The following is a 15,662-nucleotide window of genomic DNA, read 5'->3' as shown; positions in this document are numbered from 1 at the left end:
CTCTATGACTATACCATCATCAGGTGGCCCAAGAAGAAGAAGAGGAGAAAGAACAAAGACTTATGATTTGGTACTTTGATCCATGGAAAGCTTATGATTTAGGGTAGCTGGGTTGGTACTAACTAACTGGCTTTAACTGCACATATACCAAATAAGTAAGTACTGGCAGGTTGGTGTTGGTCTTCTGCCATCTACATCATTATGTTAATATGCAAATCATGTGTATATTTTTTGTATTATCTTTCACAGGAAAGGTATGGAAAACAGGTGTGAGGATGTTATAATGCCGTTGTATCGCTCCATGGTGCGACCGCACCTTGAGTATTGTGTTCAATTCTGGTCGCCGCATCTCAAGAAAGATATAGTAGAATTGGAAAAGGTGCAGCGAAGGGCGACTAAAATGATAGCGGGGATGGAACGACTTCCCTATGAAGAAAGACTAAGGAGGCTAGGGCTATACAGCTTGGAGAAGAGACGGCTGAGGGGAGACATGATAGAGGTATATAAAAAAATGAGTGGAGTGGAACAGGTGGATGTGAAGCATCTGTTCACACTTTCCAAAAATACTAGGACTAGGGGGCATGCGATGAAACTACAGTGTAGTAAATTTAAAACAAATCAGAGAAAATTTTCTTCACCCAACGTGTAATTAAACTCTGGAATTCGTTGCCGGAGAAAGTGGTGAAGGCAGTTAGCTTAGCAGAGTTTAAAAAGGGGTTGGACGGTTTCCTAAAGGACAAGTCCATAAACCGCTACTAAACGGACTTGGAAAACTCCACAATTCCAGGAATAACATGTATAGAATGTTTGTACGTTTGGGAAGCTTGCCAGGTGCCCTTGGCCTGGATTGGCCGCTGTCGTGGACAGGATGCTGGGCTCGATGGACCCTTGGTCTTTTCCCAGTATGGCATTACTTATGTACTTATGTACATATCAACAGATATGTTATGGGGTTTCTTTACTGCTAAATATCCGATACTGTGTTTTTGAATGCTAAGAATTGCTACATTTTTAGCTCAGCTATTTAGTATGCTAATGATTTATGTAACATATAATGGTAATATAAATGACCTTTTTTGAAAAAAAAATTGCAATGTATTTAATACTGCATAAAATAGTTGCTGTTGATGCATTTCTTCTTCAATATTTAACTCTGATTAAAAAATTCTGAGACATCTGCAAAACCAAAGACACAAAAAACAATCTATTAAAACTTATTTTTATTTCAGAAAATTGTTTTTTATTTTTTTGACAATAGGGCTTTAACTTCAAGGAGTGTTAATGTATTTACTCGCATGCAATCTCTATGTCATCCTTGTTCTGCTGTGTTCAGGATTAATACTTCGTATCACATGCGAATGGTACTGCTGCCCTCATGTGTTCAATCAAAATTCTAAGAAAATCAGAAAAAATGCAGAATACATAAAGCTTACATGATCACTTCAGGCTTACAGGATGTCATATCAAAATAGAGAACTTAACAACAGATGCATGTAATATAAAAAAAAGATAGACACTCTCACAAGTGGCAGTCACGTTTACCCTGTGACACAGACTTTCAGCGTGGATTTGTTGTTTCCTTGAGAGCGCATCCTTATATATATATATATATATATATATATATGGTCTTTTTAAAGACCGATACGTTACTTCCAGTTTTCACTGTTTTTTTTTTATATCCACACCATCAGACTCCTGAAGCAGGCATTAAGCATGCTGAAACACAGTTGCCCTGTTGAATTTTAAGAAATAAATTGTTTTTAACCAGTGCCTTGTTTAGCTGTCCTTCATTTCCCACTTTTGGACTTTTCCTATCCTCAAGATTTCCATTTCTGTGATAAACCCACTAGGCTTGGGGCATATAGCCAACCACTGCCAGCATTGAGGTTTACAATGTCCAGTATTGTGTGCTTGTATCCCAGTTCTGGCACTGAGACCATGTCCTTGTTCTTGGTTTAGGATTCCCTGAAGCTGCTGCTGGGGCCACACAGGACCTGCTTAGTTCCCACTTGCTGTCTGTGGTGGCAGTTGCCTCTGGGGGTCTCACTGGTTCCAGTGGGAGGGTCATGCAGCTGCTGGGGGTAAGGAGGAGTGTGCTAGACAAGGCCTCAGTGTTTGTACCATGTCTAGGCTATTCCCCTGCCCTCTGGTCTACTGAACACAGCCAGTGGTGTACCAAAGGGGGGGGTTCACCCCGGGTGCATGCCGCTGGGGGGGTGCCGCGCGCCTGTTGGCTCCGAGTCCGCTCGTTCCCTCCCTGCTGCTCCCTCTGTGCGGAACAGGTTACTTCCTGTTCCGGGGCAGAGGGAGCAGCAGCCAGGGAACGAGCGGACTCGGAGCCTACAGGCGCGTGGCACCCTCCCAGCAGGTAAAAATGCACCCCACCCAGGGGGGATTGCACTGCACCCAGGGGGGGGGGTGTAATTTCACCGGGGCAGGGGGGGGGCACGCTGCGGGGGGGGGGGGGGGGGGCGCATCGGCGATCCGCCCCAGGTGTCAGCCAGCCTAGGAACGCCACTGAACACAGCATAAACTCTAGTCTGTGCAATGGCAAAGGAGGACTGCTGGTTTGTACCTGACTGTTTCCTATCATGAGACAACAGATGTGTGTAATAGTTCCTTTCCCTCCTCATGTATATATCCCCATATTTGCATATAGTTGTTTTCCCTTCCCTCACCTGTAATTTGATTGTTGTTGTTTTAAAAATGTAAATAGGAAGCAGCTATTTGTGCATCTTCCTAAGCCCTCAGCCATGCTGGTTGTGGGCAAGGCAGCACGCTGAGCAGAGAGTAAACTTTAGTCTGGGCACTGCCTAGGAACACCAGCTGGTTGGTACCACACTGGTGGCTAGTGTAAGTCAACAAGCCTTTAATAAGATTATGCAAATGTGGGGGGAGGGGTAAAGAGAGCAGGTCCAGATATGTGCAGCCCTTCATTTTAGTATTGAATGGTTAGTGGAGGGGGGCCTTATAATTACTTATCAATGCTTGCACATTTCTTTATTTTTAACATTTATATTCCACTCTATCCTTCCAATTCTAGACAGAGTAGATGATTATAAACACAATTTATCAGAAACATAAAAATATACAATATAAAAACAAAACAAAGTGAAATAAAACCAAATTTAATATAAAATCCATAACATCAAAAGGTCTCAAACCATCAGAACATTATAATAGCGCACATATTGTTCAATCAATAAGGCAAAATCTAAGTTGTCTCTTTAAGCAAACAGTTATGGATCATCACTCATCCATCATTACTATCAAACAGTTATAACTCATTTCTAGTCTATCATTACCAACATGAGTAGTGCTGTGATCCTGGGGGGCACTGCTTCACGCTCACCTTTCCAGGCTGCCTCTAATTGATCTCCATGCCCTCATGGAGACTGTCAGGATTACTAACGAATGCTGACAGAGACATTGTGGGGTGGATCATTATTCAATTGAGTTGCGTGCACATGTTGGATGCACATCCAAATTTGCACGTGCAAATTAAAGCGCCATATATAGAATCTGGCAAAAAGTGGATTTAATTATAGAGCAATAAAGTTGAGATAAAAATGTCAACAATAGTCACATTTATTGTAGTCATGGTACTTTTACTCAAAAAGGCAATGATTTTTTTTTACTTTCACTTGGCTAAATATTTTAGTGTGTTCTTCACTGTACTTTTATTTTTACTTAAGTATTAAAACATGCATTTATTTTTACTTTTACTTATCTACTTTGAACTAGTACTTTGAGCATGACTGCTCAGCACTGTTCCTTCTAAGCTGAGTAGGAGTCCTCCACCTACAGACCTGCCAGTGGAAAGGGTGTGCTCTTTCACGATCATATTTTCAATAGTGAGGGACAGGTAAGCTCTGCAGAACTGGAGAGCCTGCCTGTCTCAGCAATTGAAATGAAGCACCACCCCCCATTGTCAACAATGCTGCTTAGTTTAGAGGGAAGTGTATGATGTATAATCTCACAAGAAGTTCACTGCAAAGCCCAATGGGAGTTGTTGTGTTAATAACAATATGGAGTCACTCACATGAAATCACCAACACACTCTGGCATTTTAAAACTGGTCCAGAAGGAGAAAATCCATAATTTATGTATCCATCCTGGCTGCTAATAAAATCCTGCAGAAGAAAGGGATCTTCAAAGGTATGAGTGACATTGTGGTAAGTAACTCTCATGATGGTGGGGACTAACATCCCGTATTTTGTTCCCATAGTTTTGAGCTGGGGTCAGAAAGCAAGGACTGATGGGTTACAGTATCTTTGTGCAAATTCAGGAAAATGAGAATCCACTTGCCCTCATACACTGAGGTTTAAGGTGGGCTCTTTGCAGAATTTCCATCAGTTGCGGATACTGGAGCACCTTCATAATGATTGGATGAGGATACTTTGGACCAACTTGGATACGTCTCAGGGAGTGATGCAACAGCTCAGTTTCAAAAGGGGCAGAAAACTGAATATCTATTAGCTTGGGAAGAAAATGCATCATGAAGGCTACTGTATCAGTACCCTTAGCTCCCTCCAGTATGCGAAGTATCCAGAGACTATCGCACTGGGTGTGATTAATTCTTCCAAGCTGCATTCCAATTGGGAGATCTTCCTAATTCCATGTTGTAAGTCACTCAGCTGGCCCACAAGGGCCTGTGTGGTACCATAGGCGGTCGGTGGCCCAACTGTTTGGGGAGGCTAAAGGGGGCGGGGTTAGAGGTGGGGCCAGGGGCCAGGGGCGGGGCTTACATCCATAATTGTCTGACAACATAGAAAAAAAATAAGTAAAAATAAGTCACAATTAATACCTTTTATTAAATTTAGATATTAAATATGTATCATATGTCAAAGAATAAAGTGGTTGCTCAAAGCATGTACTAACCACAATTGCTCAACTGCAAAACACTATGCACAAATTTGTGCAAAAACACACTCATAAACCTTACTGTACCATAACACTGGGCAGACCCTAATAAACCAATGTACCACCCATACGGAAAATGCAGACCGTCAACAATATGAAACAAGGGATCATAATATCACAATTCTCATGTAGAGCCACAAAACACCCTTTTAGGGTGGAAAGTGTTCACAATGAGCTCCTTTTATGTAGATCCTTCAAGAGGTAGTGTGTCATGATTTAGGCTCTAAAATCAGTGGTGTGCTGGTAAATTTTTAACAACAGGCTCTCTCCCCGGTCCACCTTGGCGCCCCCCCATCCACCGCTGCGCCCACCCACCCACCTCTGCGCCCCCCCAAAATTGCAGAGCTGGCCATAGCCGGGGGGGAGGGGGCAATGCATTACTCTCTCCAGGAAAAAAAATTAAATGATCCCAGGTTCCAATCTAATTCATGTTTAATATGGGATAAAATGCCATAAATAGTAAATAAATATAAACTTTTAACGTTCAGCACCTGATTCTCAAAGTGGACATATTCCAAACACTATAATGAAAATAAAATTATTTTTTTCTACCTTTGTTGTCTGGTGACTTTGTTTCTCTGATCATGCTGGTCCAGTATCTGATTCTGCTGCTCTCTATCTGTTCCCTTGACTCCGTTTCCAGGGCTTCCTTTCCATTTATTTCTTTTCTTTCCTCCTTTCTTCTTCACTTCTGATCCTCTGCAGACTTGACTGTCCAGTGGATCTAGCTTCTTCCTATTTTCTCCATCCATGTGCAGTTTCTCTCCTCAATTCCTTTTCCCTCATCTAATCTCCTTCCTCTATCTTCCCTCCATGTCCAGCATTTCTTCTCTCTCCCTTTCCTCCCCTCCATCCATGTCCAGAATTTCTCTTGCTCTCCCCTCCATCCATGTCCTGAAACTCTCCTCTCTCCCCTGCCCCCCTCTCCCCATCCATGCCCAGCAGGTCTCTCCCCATCCATGCCCAGCAGGTCTCTCCCCTGCCCCCCTCTCCCCATCCATGCCCAGCAACTCTCCCCTGCCCCCCTCTCCCCATCCATGCCCAGCAAATCTCTCCCCTGCCCCCTCTCCCCATCCATGCCCAGCAAGTCTCTCCCCCGCCCCCTCTCCCCATCCATGCCCAGCAAATCTCTCCCCTGCCCCCCTCCCCATCCATGCCCAGCAAGTCTCTCCCCTGCCCCCTCTCCCCATCCATGCCCAGCAAGTCTCTCCCCTGCCCCCTCTCCTCATCCATGCCCAGCAAGTCTCTCCCCTGCCCCCCTCTCCCCATCCATGCCCAGCAAGTCTCTCCCCTGCCCCCTCTCCCCATCCATGCCCAACAAATCTCTCCACTGCCCCCCTCTCCCCATCCATGCCCAGCAAATCGCTCCCCTGTCCCCCTCTCCCCATCCATGCCCAGCAAGTCTCTCCCCTGCCCCCCTCTCCCCATCCATGCCCAGCAAATCTCTCCCCTGTCCCCCCTCCCCATCCATACCCAGTGATTCTCCTCCCTCCCCTGCCCTTCCCTCCTGCTCCCAAACATGTCCAGCGAACATGTCCTTTGCTCCCACCCTTCCCTCCCGCTCCCATCTGTCTTTTTTAATTACCTGCGTCAAAGCCCACGCTATTTAAAGCCCTGCTGCGTGCAGGCCGTCTCTCCAGGCTTCCCCTGCTTGCTTCGGTGATGTTCGTGCCCTTAGTCCCGCCTTCACGGAAAAAGGAAATGATGTCAGAATGACATCAGAAGGCGGGACTAAGGGCGCAAACGTCACCAAAGCAAGCAGGGGAATCCTGGAGAGACGGCCTGCATGCAGCAGGCTTTAAATAGCGGTTTCGATGGAGGTAATTTAAAAAGTCAGATGGCAGCAGGAGGGGAGGATGGGGGCGAAGGACATCATTAGACATGCCTCGGAGCGGCAGGGGAGGTAAGCATGGCCTGTGATGGCGCCCTCCTGCCATGCTTACCTCCCCCAATGGAGCCGGCTCGCCCCCAACAACAACCGGCTCGCAAGAGCTGTCAAAATTTAACAAGCGGCTCTTGCGAGCCGGACAGAGCCGGCTCCAGCACACCACTGTCTAAAACCCTTTCTGATGATTTGGTGCCACTTCAGTAAGGCCAATACACAATCTCTCCACTGCAAAACACTATACACAAACTTGTGCAAAAACACACTCATAACCTTACCAAACCATAACAGTACTAATTCCAAGGACAGGACAAGCTACAACCTTATGCATGGAAAGGCAGCAATGTAATTACACCGGGCTCTAAAACACCCGTGCACAACCTAGTGAAAGAAAAAAAAACACCAAAAAGGGCTGAAAATACTACACGCTAGCAGAATACTGCACCTTGATCACATGAAAAACACATGACACAACAGATATGAAGGCAAAATACTGAACTGGAAAGTTACCTCAAGAAGTCAGACTCAGCATGCAGCAATACTAGAAAAATTGAAACTTACATGCAAAACATCACAGATGCACATTTCCAAAAGCTTACATATTCCAGTTAATAAATTCTGAATAATTGGAAATAATTACACAGAGGTCAACTATGCTGGTCACTTTTGCACTGGAGCCTGACCGCAATGCTGTTTTAAGACTTTCCTTAAGACACTTAGAAAATTTGTTTCTGGGCTCAAAGGTTCGAATTTTTCCAGACCTCTCGAGGCCTACACAGATAAGGCGCAAGGCTTTTTTGGAGCAGCGCCCTAGAGCGTTGGCATTGGGAGTTAATTTTGTATTACGTTTTCCTTGTATTTGTAATGTACTGCTTGAGGGTAAACAGTTTCAGTTTGTAGACCCAAAACAGTTTAAAGAATTTCTTGATGCTAGAGCCGATGTGAATGTAGTATGCCCACCCTAACAAGCAGGCTTGGGTCGATAACCCGAGGCAGCAGCCGCTAATATGCTTTAATTTCTTTTTTAATTCTTTTATCTTGGTACCAAATTTCTTTGTTTGTGGACAAATAGGCACTTATATTTTTCTTTCAATTATTCAATTGTATTTTGAATTTCATTTGTAGAATAATGCCGATTGCATATTTACACTTTGTTGTGAAAATTGAATTTATTAATAAAGATACAAATTAAAAATAAATAAATAAATAAATAAATAAATAAATAAATAAATTCTGAATAAATACTTTTTTCTACCTTTGTTGTCTGATCATTTAGTTTTTCTATTCGCTTTGGTCCCAGTGTCTTCTGTTTTATGCAGGGACTTCTTTCTATTTGATATTTTTTCTCTCACCATGTCCACCATCCTCCTGTGTCCTTATGCATCCTGTCTACCATCTGTAGCCCTGTCCCTATCCTGCAGTATCCCGATCCAGCTCTTAAATTCAACAGTTTCCCCTCCATCCATATCCAGCATTTCTCCTCACTCCCCTCCATCCATGTGCATATACTTCCCTTCCCTCCATGTGCATATACTTCCCTTCCCTCCATCCAAGTCCAGCACCTTCCTTCTTTCTTTCCTACCCTTCCATCCAGTGTCATCCCTCTTTCTCTCTCCATCCTTCCACCCATTACCCTCTCCCAATCCTTCCATCCATTGTCTCCCTCTATCTCCCCTTCCTTCTAGACAGTTCTCTCTCTTGACCCTTTTCCATTCAGCATGTCCTCTCTCACCCCATCCTTCCAGTGTCTTTCCTCTGTCCCTCCCTACCAGCGTCTTCCCTCATTCTGCCCCCTCCTTCCAGCATTTTTCCTCTTTCTCCCTCCTTTCATCCAGCCAGCATTTCTCAGTCTGACAGCTAGGGTCTCCCCCAGTTTCTCCCCAGCAGCTTCTCTCTCTCTCTCCTGCCCATGTCCCCTCTTTCTCTCCCCATCTTTTTCTGGCTCTCCCCTGCTTTTTTTCATGTCCCTGGCTCTCCTCTGCTCTTTTCCATGGCTCCTCTTTCTCTCCCCATCTCTTTCTGGCTCTCCCCTGCTTTTTTTCCATGTCCCTGGCTCTCCCCTGCTCTTTTCCATGGCCCCTCTTTCTCTCCCCATCTCTTTCTGGCTCTCCCCTGCTTTTTTCCATGTCCCTGGCTCTCCTCTGCTCTTTTCCATGGCCCCTCTTTCTCTCCCCATCTCTTTCTGGCTCTCCCTGCTCTTTTCCATGGCCCCTCTTTCTCTCCCCATCTCTTTCTGGCTTTCCACTGCTTTTTTTCCATGTCCCTGGCTCTCCCCTGCTCTTTTACATGGCCCCTCTTTCTCTCTCCATCTCTTTCTGGCTCTCCCCTGCTTTTTTCCATGTCCCTGGCTCTCCCCTGCTCTTTTCTACAGCCCCTCTTTCTCTCCCTATTGCTCTCTGGCTCTCCACTGCTCTTGTCCATGCCCCCTGGCTCTCCCTCTCTCTCCTCCTACCGTTTCCAGCCAGTGGCCACGTTCTCTTCTCTCCCTCCGGCCCAGGCCTCTTAACAGCAGCGCTTACAGAAGAAGAAAAAGAAGTGCGGGGCCGCAGCAGCCTTCAGACATGCGCTGTCGGCTCTGCCGGTCCTCTGACCCCGGAACGGGAAATTGACGTCACGGGGCAGAGACCAGCAGAGCCGACAGCGCATGTCTGAAGGCTGCTGCGGCCCCGCACTTCTTTTTCTTCTTATGTTATGCTGGCTGTGGGTGGAGAGTAGCGACGGCAGGTCTCGTTTCTGGCTGCCGCTGCGCTACTCAACAGAAGATTTCGTCGAGTCTTGTAGGCGTGGCCGCGGGGAAGTTCACAGCTGGGCTGGGGAGGCTTAGCCTCCCCAAGCCTCTTATACGGGGCACCTATGTGTGGTACCCTATAATCTCCATTCTGCTTGTAAGTGATGAGAAATTCACTTTAATATCTCCAATTTCTTGATGCAAGGTTTCTCTATGTTCATGTAAGTATTTATTGCCTATATTTGACTTATTCATGCTGTACACCACCTTGAGTGAATTCCTTCAAAAAGGTGGTAAATAAATCCAAGTGAATAAATAAATAAATGTAAGTAAGACCTCCTTAATCTGGAGAGCCTTATTAAGCAAGGCTTTGTAGGGTAATATCTGAATGCATAGTGGTCACCATCATGTTAGGGGACAGCAGCTCACATTTTGATTGTTTAATCCCTTGGCTTCCAGTGATTTGAAAGTCCAATTTAGTTGGTTTTGCACCTGCCATAATCTCTGAAGATTCTAAATACTGTAATCCCTTGATAAGAAATGAACTGCCAGTAAAAAGTGGATTTTAATGCAAGTTGTCCTGGTGCTCCTGCCTCAGGCAGCCATTCGGATCAAGGTCCTCTAGTGCCCTCTATCTCTGTAGAGCTCATTTTCAAAGCACACGGACTTTTTTGGGCCATTTTGAGATGTCTATATACCGAAAACATCCAAATTGCAATTTTGGAATGGCAGAATTTGGATGTCCTACACTGCAGTTCATCCAAGTAGTAAGGGGGCATGTTGTGGGCGTGCTTTGGGTGAGACTACGGAGGGTCCAAAATTAGGACATTCAACAGTAATAATTGAACAGGAAGAAATGTTCAATGTTGTTATCATTATGTACCTTTTTTCTATAAATAAAAAATATACTTGGGAAAAAAAAAATCAAAAGAAGGATGTTTTTTTATTTAGACCTGTTTCATACACATCCAGGGTACAAAAAGGTGCTTTGATTGAGCAGCTGATCACTGGAGGAATTAAAGCATGACCCCCCATGAATCCCCCTGTGATTGCTGTTCCCCTCCCTCTCTCCAAAAAGTGAAACCAAAAGGAATACCAGTCTCTATGATGGCATCAGGTATTATAGATGTTCTGAACAAAAGAGAAAGGCAGTCTGAGGAGCAGCTTAGTGGTCAGTGCAATGGATTCTAAACCAGAGGACCCAGATTCAATTCCCACTTTAGCTCTCCATTTTTTTCTCTTTAAATTGTGAACTTTCCAGAAGCAGATATGTACCTACAGTATTGTACCTAAATGTTTATGACACCTGCAAGCCTGAACTCTATTGAGGTGGTGTACAGTCAGGTACAATAGGCATTTCCCTGTTCCTGGAGGGCTCAGCATTTAAAATAAAAGAATTGTAGGGAGATATTAACCTGGGTGCTCTGGTGTACAGTGACAGTCCACTGCACTGACCACTAGGATTCCTCTCTGCTCTGCAAGGATGTCTTTGTGGCCATTTTTGAAAAACTGCTGCCAGACAGATGTACTTGTCCCTGCTTTTTTGGCCTTCATAATTTGGACATTCAGTTTGTAAAATGGCTGTGCCTTTTAGACGTTCTCACGTATTTTCGAACAGGAAACTGACATATTTCCTGTTTGAAAATGGCTGTGAGATGGATGGGTTTTTGGGACGTTATCAGCAGGATGTCCCAGTTCTGACTTGGACAACCTTTCAAAAATGCTCCTTCACTTGTGTTGGAACCAAATGACACCATGGCTAGTGAATATAAGACTAGTACAACAATGAAAGGATAAAAACAAATATATAAATAAACGCAATATTAATACATGCAAACACTAACATTGACTATATTGGAAGATAAATATCATAACAGTAGTAAGTCAGTTACATAAAGAAGCTTAGAGCTCATAACATTGTTCATAAATGTGAATGATGAAACACAGTAATTCAAATATAATCTCAATAAAGCATTCATTAAAATGCAATTTCTTTAAAAGTTTGACAGTCTCAGAAATAAAAGCACAAAAAGTCAGTTCTGTAAACAGGTTATCACATAATAGTCTAGAAAGCAATGAAGCAAGAAATGTTAAATGTACTGCATAATGGAGATAAAATTGTGGCCCACAAGTTGAATACTATTTCTGGGCTGATAGAAGAATTATCATGTTGATGAACTGTATTTCAACCAAGTGATCTGATGTGGATGAATGTTGTTCCCACATTCACTAGAATGTCTTGCAAGGTGGACATGGTCAATAGTATGGGCCCAGATTCTGTAAATGGTGCCCAGATTTCGGCACTGAAATAAATGAGCACTGAGCGCTATTTTATAAATGGCGCTCTGAGTCGGGTGCCGTTTATAGAATAACGCATAGCTCTGAGACCCAAAGTTGGATTTATACCAACTGAAACCTGGTGTAAATCCTCAAGCATAAATTAGACGTGGCTTCCTCGAATTCTATAATAGTGCGTTCATCTTTAGTGAATGCCCTTGGCCCACCTATGCTCCTCCCAATGGCATGCCCCTTTTTCAGTTGCACGCTAAAGGGTCCTTTTACTAAGGTGCGCTGAAAAATGGCCTGTGGTAGTGTAGGCATGTGTTTTGGACACGTGCAGAACCATTTTTCAGTGCACCTGTAAAATATGCCTTTTTTGGGGGGGGGGGCGAAAATGGACATGTGGTGAAATGGAAATTGGCGCGTGTCTATTTTGGGTCTGAGACCTTACCACCAGCCATTGACTTAGTGGTAAGGTCTCACAGGTTAACCGGGCAGTAATGGTCAACAAGTGTTCAAATGCCGATTACTGCCCGCGCGCCAGAAAATAAAATTATTTTCTGACGCACGTCAAAAATGAAATTACCGCCCGGGCCACATGGTAGCTGGGTGGTAACTCAGAATGACATGTGTTGGGTGCGAGTGCTTACGTGGCTTAGTAAAAGGGGCCCTAAAAGATTTGCATGCGCATCTTTACAGAATAGCGCTAAGCAAGATGCACGCATAAATCCAAATTGTTGCCAATTACTGCCAGTAATAGATTGTTAGCACCCAGTTAGTAGTGCTAATTGGCTTGGTACTCATTTAAATTGTGTGCACAAATTGGATGTGATCCCCAAATATGCGTGTCCAATTTTGAGCACCATATGTAGAATCTGGAGGTTGATGTTTAGCAATAACAATTTACGTGAAAGAGTACTAAATAGCAATAACATGGTTGCACTACTAAATAGTAATATGCATATATGCAAATATAATACTTAAAGAGCTGACCAAGAAAAAGTAAATGTGGTGTAAGAGAAAATCAACACAATACATTCAGGATATGTATAATATGAAAAGAAAAACCTTAGGGGCCCTTTTACTAAGCAGCGGTAGGGCTAATGTGCAGGTAGCGAGCGCCCAATTGACACTACTTCCTTGGTAGCGCAGATGCCTGGCGGTAATTTCAAAGTTGGCATGCACTGTTTTACATGGTACAAAATATTTTTCTACTGCTGGGGGAGGGGGCGTACCCAGTGTTAATCAGCAGTGTGACCACATTGGCGCGCACTGCATGATTCTGTGCAGTTAGCATATGAGCCCTTACTTCTAGGTCAATGGGTGGCGGTAAGGGCTCAGGCAGTAAATAGCCAAGTGCTACTTTTGATTTTAGTGCACGGCCATTTACTGCCCCATAAGAAAAAGCCTAGTGGAGGAGTAGCCTAGTGGTTAGTGCAGTGGGCTTTAATCCTGGGGAACTTGAGTTCAATTCCCACTGCAGCTCCTTGTGACTCTGGGCAAGTCACTTAACCCTCCATTGCCCCTGGTACAAAATAAGTACCTGAATATATGTAAACTGCTTTGAATGTAGTTGCAAAAACCTCAGAAAGGCGGTACATCAAGTCCCCTTCCCCTTTTTTCCCAGCCACAGTAAAAATTGGCCCAGTATGCGCCAATTTCATGTGTCTACCAGCTACCGCAGGCCACTTTTTACCGCAGCATAGTGAAATGGCCTCTTAGAAAGTAAAGGTGTGTTGTAGGTACGAGGGTATAATATAACCCTAAAGTGGGATCCTAAATCAGGCATATCATTGGGGTCTGGTATAAAACATGAAAATTAACAAGAGGTGTTGCAGTATCTGTAACATGTGTCAAGGATCCATCGACACAAAAAGAAAAATTGTGTGGTCCTGTCCTTAAGAGGACAGCCGAATTAAAAAGATTTATTTATTGATTATTTTATTATTATTTGTTACATTTTTATCCCACAATTTCTCACCTTTTTGCAGGCTCAACGTGGCTTACATTTTACCGTTAACGGCGTTAGCCGATTCTGGTCTGAACAAATGAATGAATACAAAGTGATATTGTGGTAGAATGAGGTACATGTATGGTAGGTAATTGGGGGGGGGGGAACTTAGAGAGGGAGAGAAGAGGAAGAGTCAGGTAATGTCCGTTACGTTCTTTGGTTATATTGTGTCACAAGTGTTCAGGTATTTTATGTTGGGTTGGTGGGGTATGCTCTTCTGAACAGGTCTGTCTTTAGTGCTTTCCGGAAATTTTACAACAAAGACCCCCCCCCAAAAAAAAAAAAGATGAAACAGAAATAAAACTAAAAAAGGAATGCAAAATCCAAAAATGTCATCTTCTATCACCTATGTCACAGAAAGAAGAATAAGTGAATTATGCATTAAGACAGATAGAAACATAAGAGGCAGCTTAACATATGTAAATCAGAAAAAAAAACCCATTAAGGCAATAATAACCATTAGAATACATTTTGAATAAAGGTAGGTAAAGAGAGGAAAGAGAAATAAGACATAACATTTATTACCTGATTTAGAGACTGCAACTCTTATGTCATAGTTTCTTCTCCTGCCCAGTCAATTATTCAATTTAGCAGTGTACTTCCAACTGTCTGTACCAGATAAAACAAACCACTTCACTGGAGATTTATCAATTTTATCATGTGAGAAGGTGAAAGTAATCATGTAAGGTCACCAGCATACGCAGAAAAGAAACCATGCCTTAAGAAACTAGTCTCAAGCAAAGAAGACGGTTATATACTGAAACTCCTATCAGTATCCTGCTAGCTCCCTTCTACCTCCTTGGCACCTTTCCATTAAAAGCCCTCAGAGCTGCATGGTTGGACTTGAAACTGTCCTTCAGTGCATAGCTGGATCCTCCTGAAACCAGGAAATTCAGACACCCTCCATGTTCCATCCTTGCCTATCCTTACTCACAGTGTGGGTTGGCCCTGCTCCAGCTTGCAGAATTCACCTTTGTTTTGTTGTCAGCAGGAACCCAAAAGTATCCTATCAGAACTGAACACAGCCTTTTCTGAAAAAAAAAAAATCAGATGACATCATACCTACACACACTTCTTCCAGGATGTAACTGCTCCAGTCACAGCCATATTAGAATGTCTCCTTTCAACTGGAAGTTATCAAGATAGGTCTGTAGAGGGCAGGAAAAGAAAGCATGATTAGTTAATCATTATTATCTACACAATGGTTGTATTAGGACCTGGAATTCAGGCTCCTGTTCAATACCCTCAGAGTTCAGAGAAACCACACTGTAATGGCAGTCAGTTTAATGTTCCCTAGCAGCCCCGAATCCAGTCCATCCTCAGTGTTAATTTATTTCTGCACAGGATTTATTTCCTTAGTTTTGGATGAATGCAGTCATGAACTTGGCTTGAGCTCAGAGATGAACAGCTCTATTACCTTCAATGCAATTTCTGTCAGTTCTAGCCAAAGACAAGGAATTTGGAGGTCTTTGTGCCTATTTTCACTGCTCAAGAGGAAACCTTCCATTCTATTTCTGTAAATGGTAGGGACTAGAAAATGTTTTTTGTTGTTTGTCTTTTATGAAGCTTTCAATTCGTTGTACACCTTACTGGGTACATCCTCTAAAAATGGGCCCCAAATTCATCCAATTTGAAGTGCACAAGAAAATGTGAAAATCCAATATATTTATCTAGTACTTTAATACAGTGTTTCCCAAGTCAGTCCTGGAGTACCCCCTTACCAGACAGGTTTTCAGTATATCCAAGATGAATATGCATGAAAGAGATTTGCATATAATGGAGGCATAATAATCATTATGGATATCCTGAAAACCTGACTGGCAAGGGAGTACTCC

General features: G+C 43.4%; 1 long non-coding RNA gene across 1 annotated transcript; it reads right to left on the bottom strand.

The window, feature by feature from the left end:
- Positions 1–1,263: 1,263 nt before the first annotated feature.
- On the bottom strand, positions 1,264–14,969 carry LOC115462317. Its single transcript, XR_003940812.1, has 3 exons — positions 14,890–14,969; positions 14,353–14,436; positions 1,264–1,393 (listed from the first exon to the last, which is right to left on the bottom strand). It is a non-coding gene; the product is annotated as an uncharacterized LOC115462317 (long non-coding RNA).
- Between the last annotated feature and the right edge of the window lie 693 nt (positions 14,970–15,662).

The sequence above is a fragment of the Microcaecilia unicolor genome, chromosome 2 (assembly GCF_901765095.1).
Source record: "Microcaecilia unicolor chromosome 2, aMicUni1.1, whole genome shotgun sequence".
NCBI lineage: Eukaryota > Metazoa > Chordata > Amphibia > Gymnophiona > Siphonopidae > Microcaecilia > Microcaecilia unicolor.
Note: the sequence above shows the minus strand (reverse complement) of the source record. Positions and strands in the feature narration are given on the sequence as shown.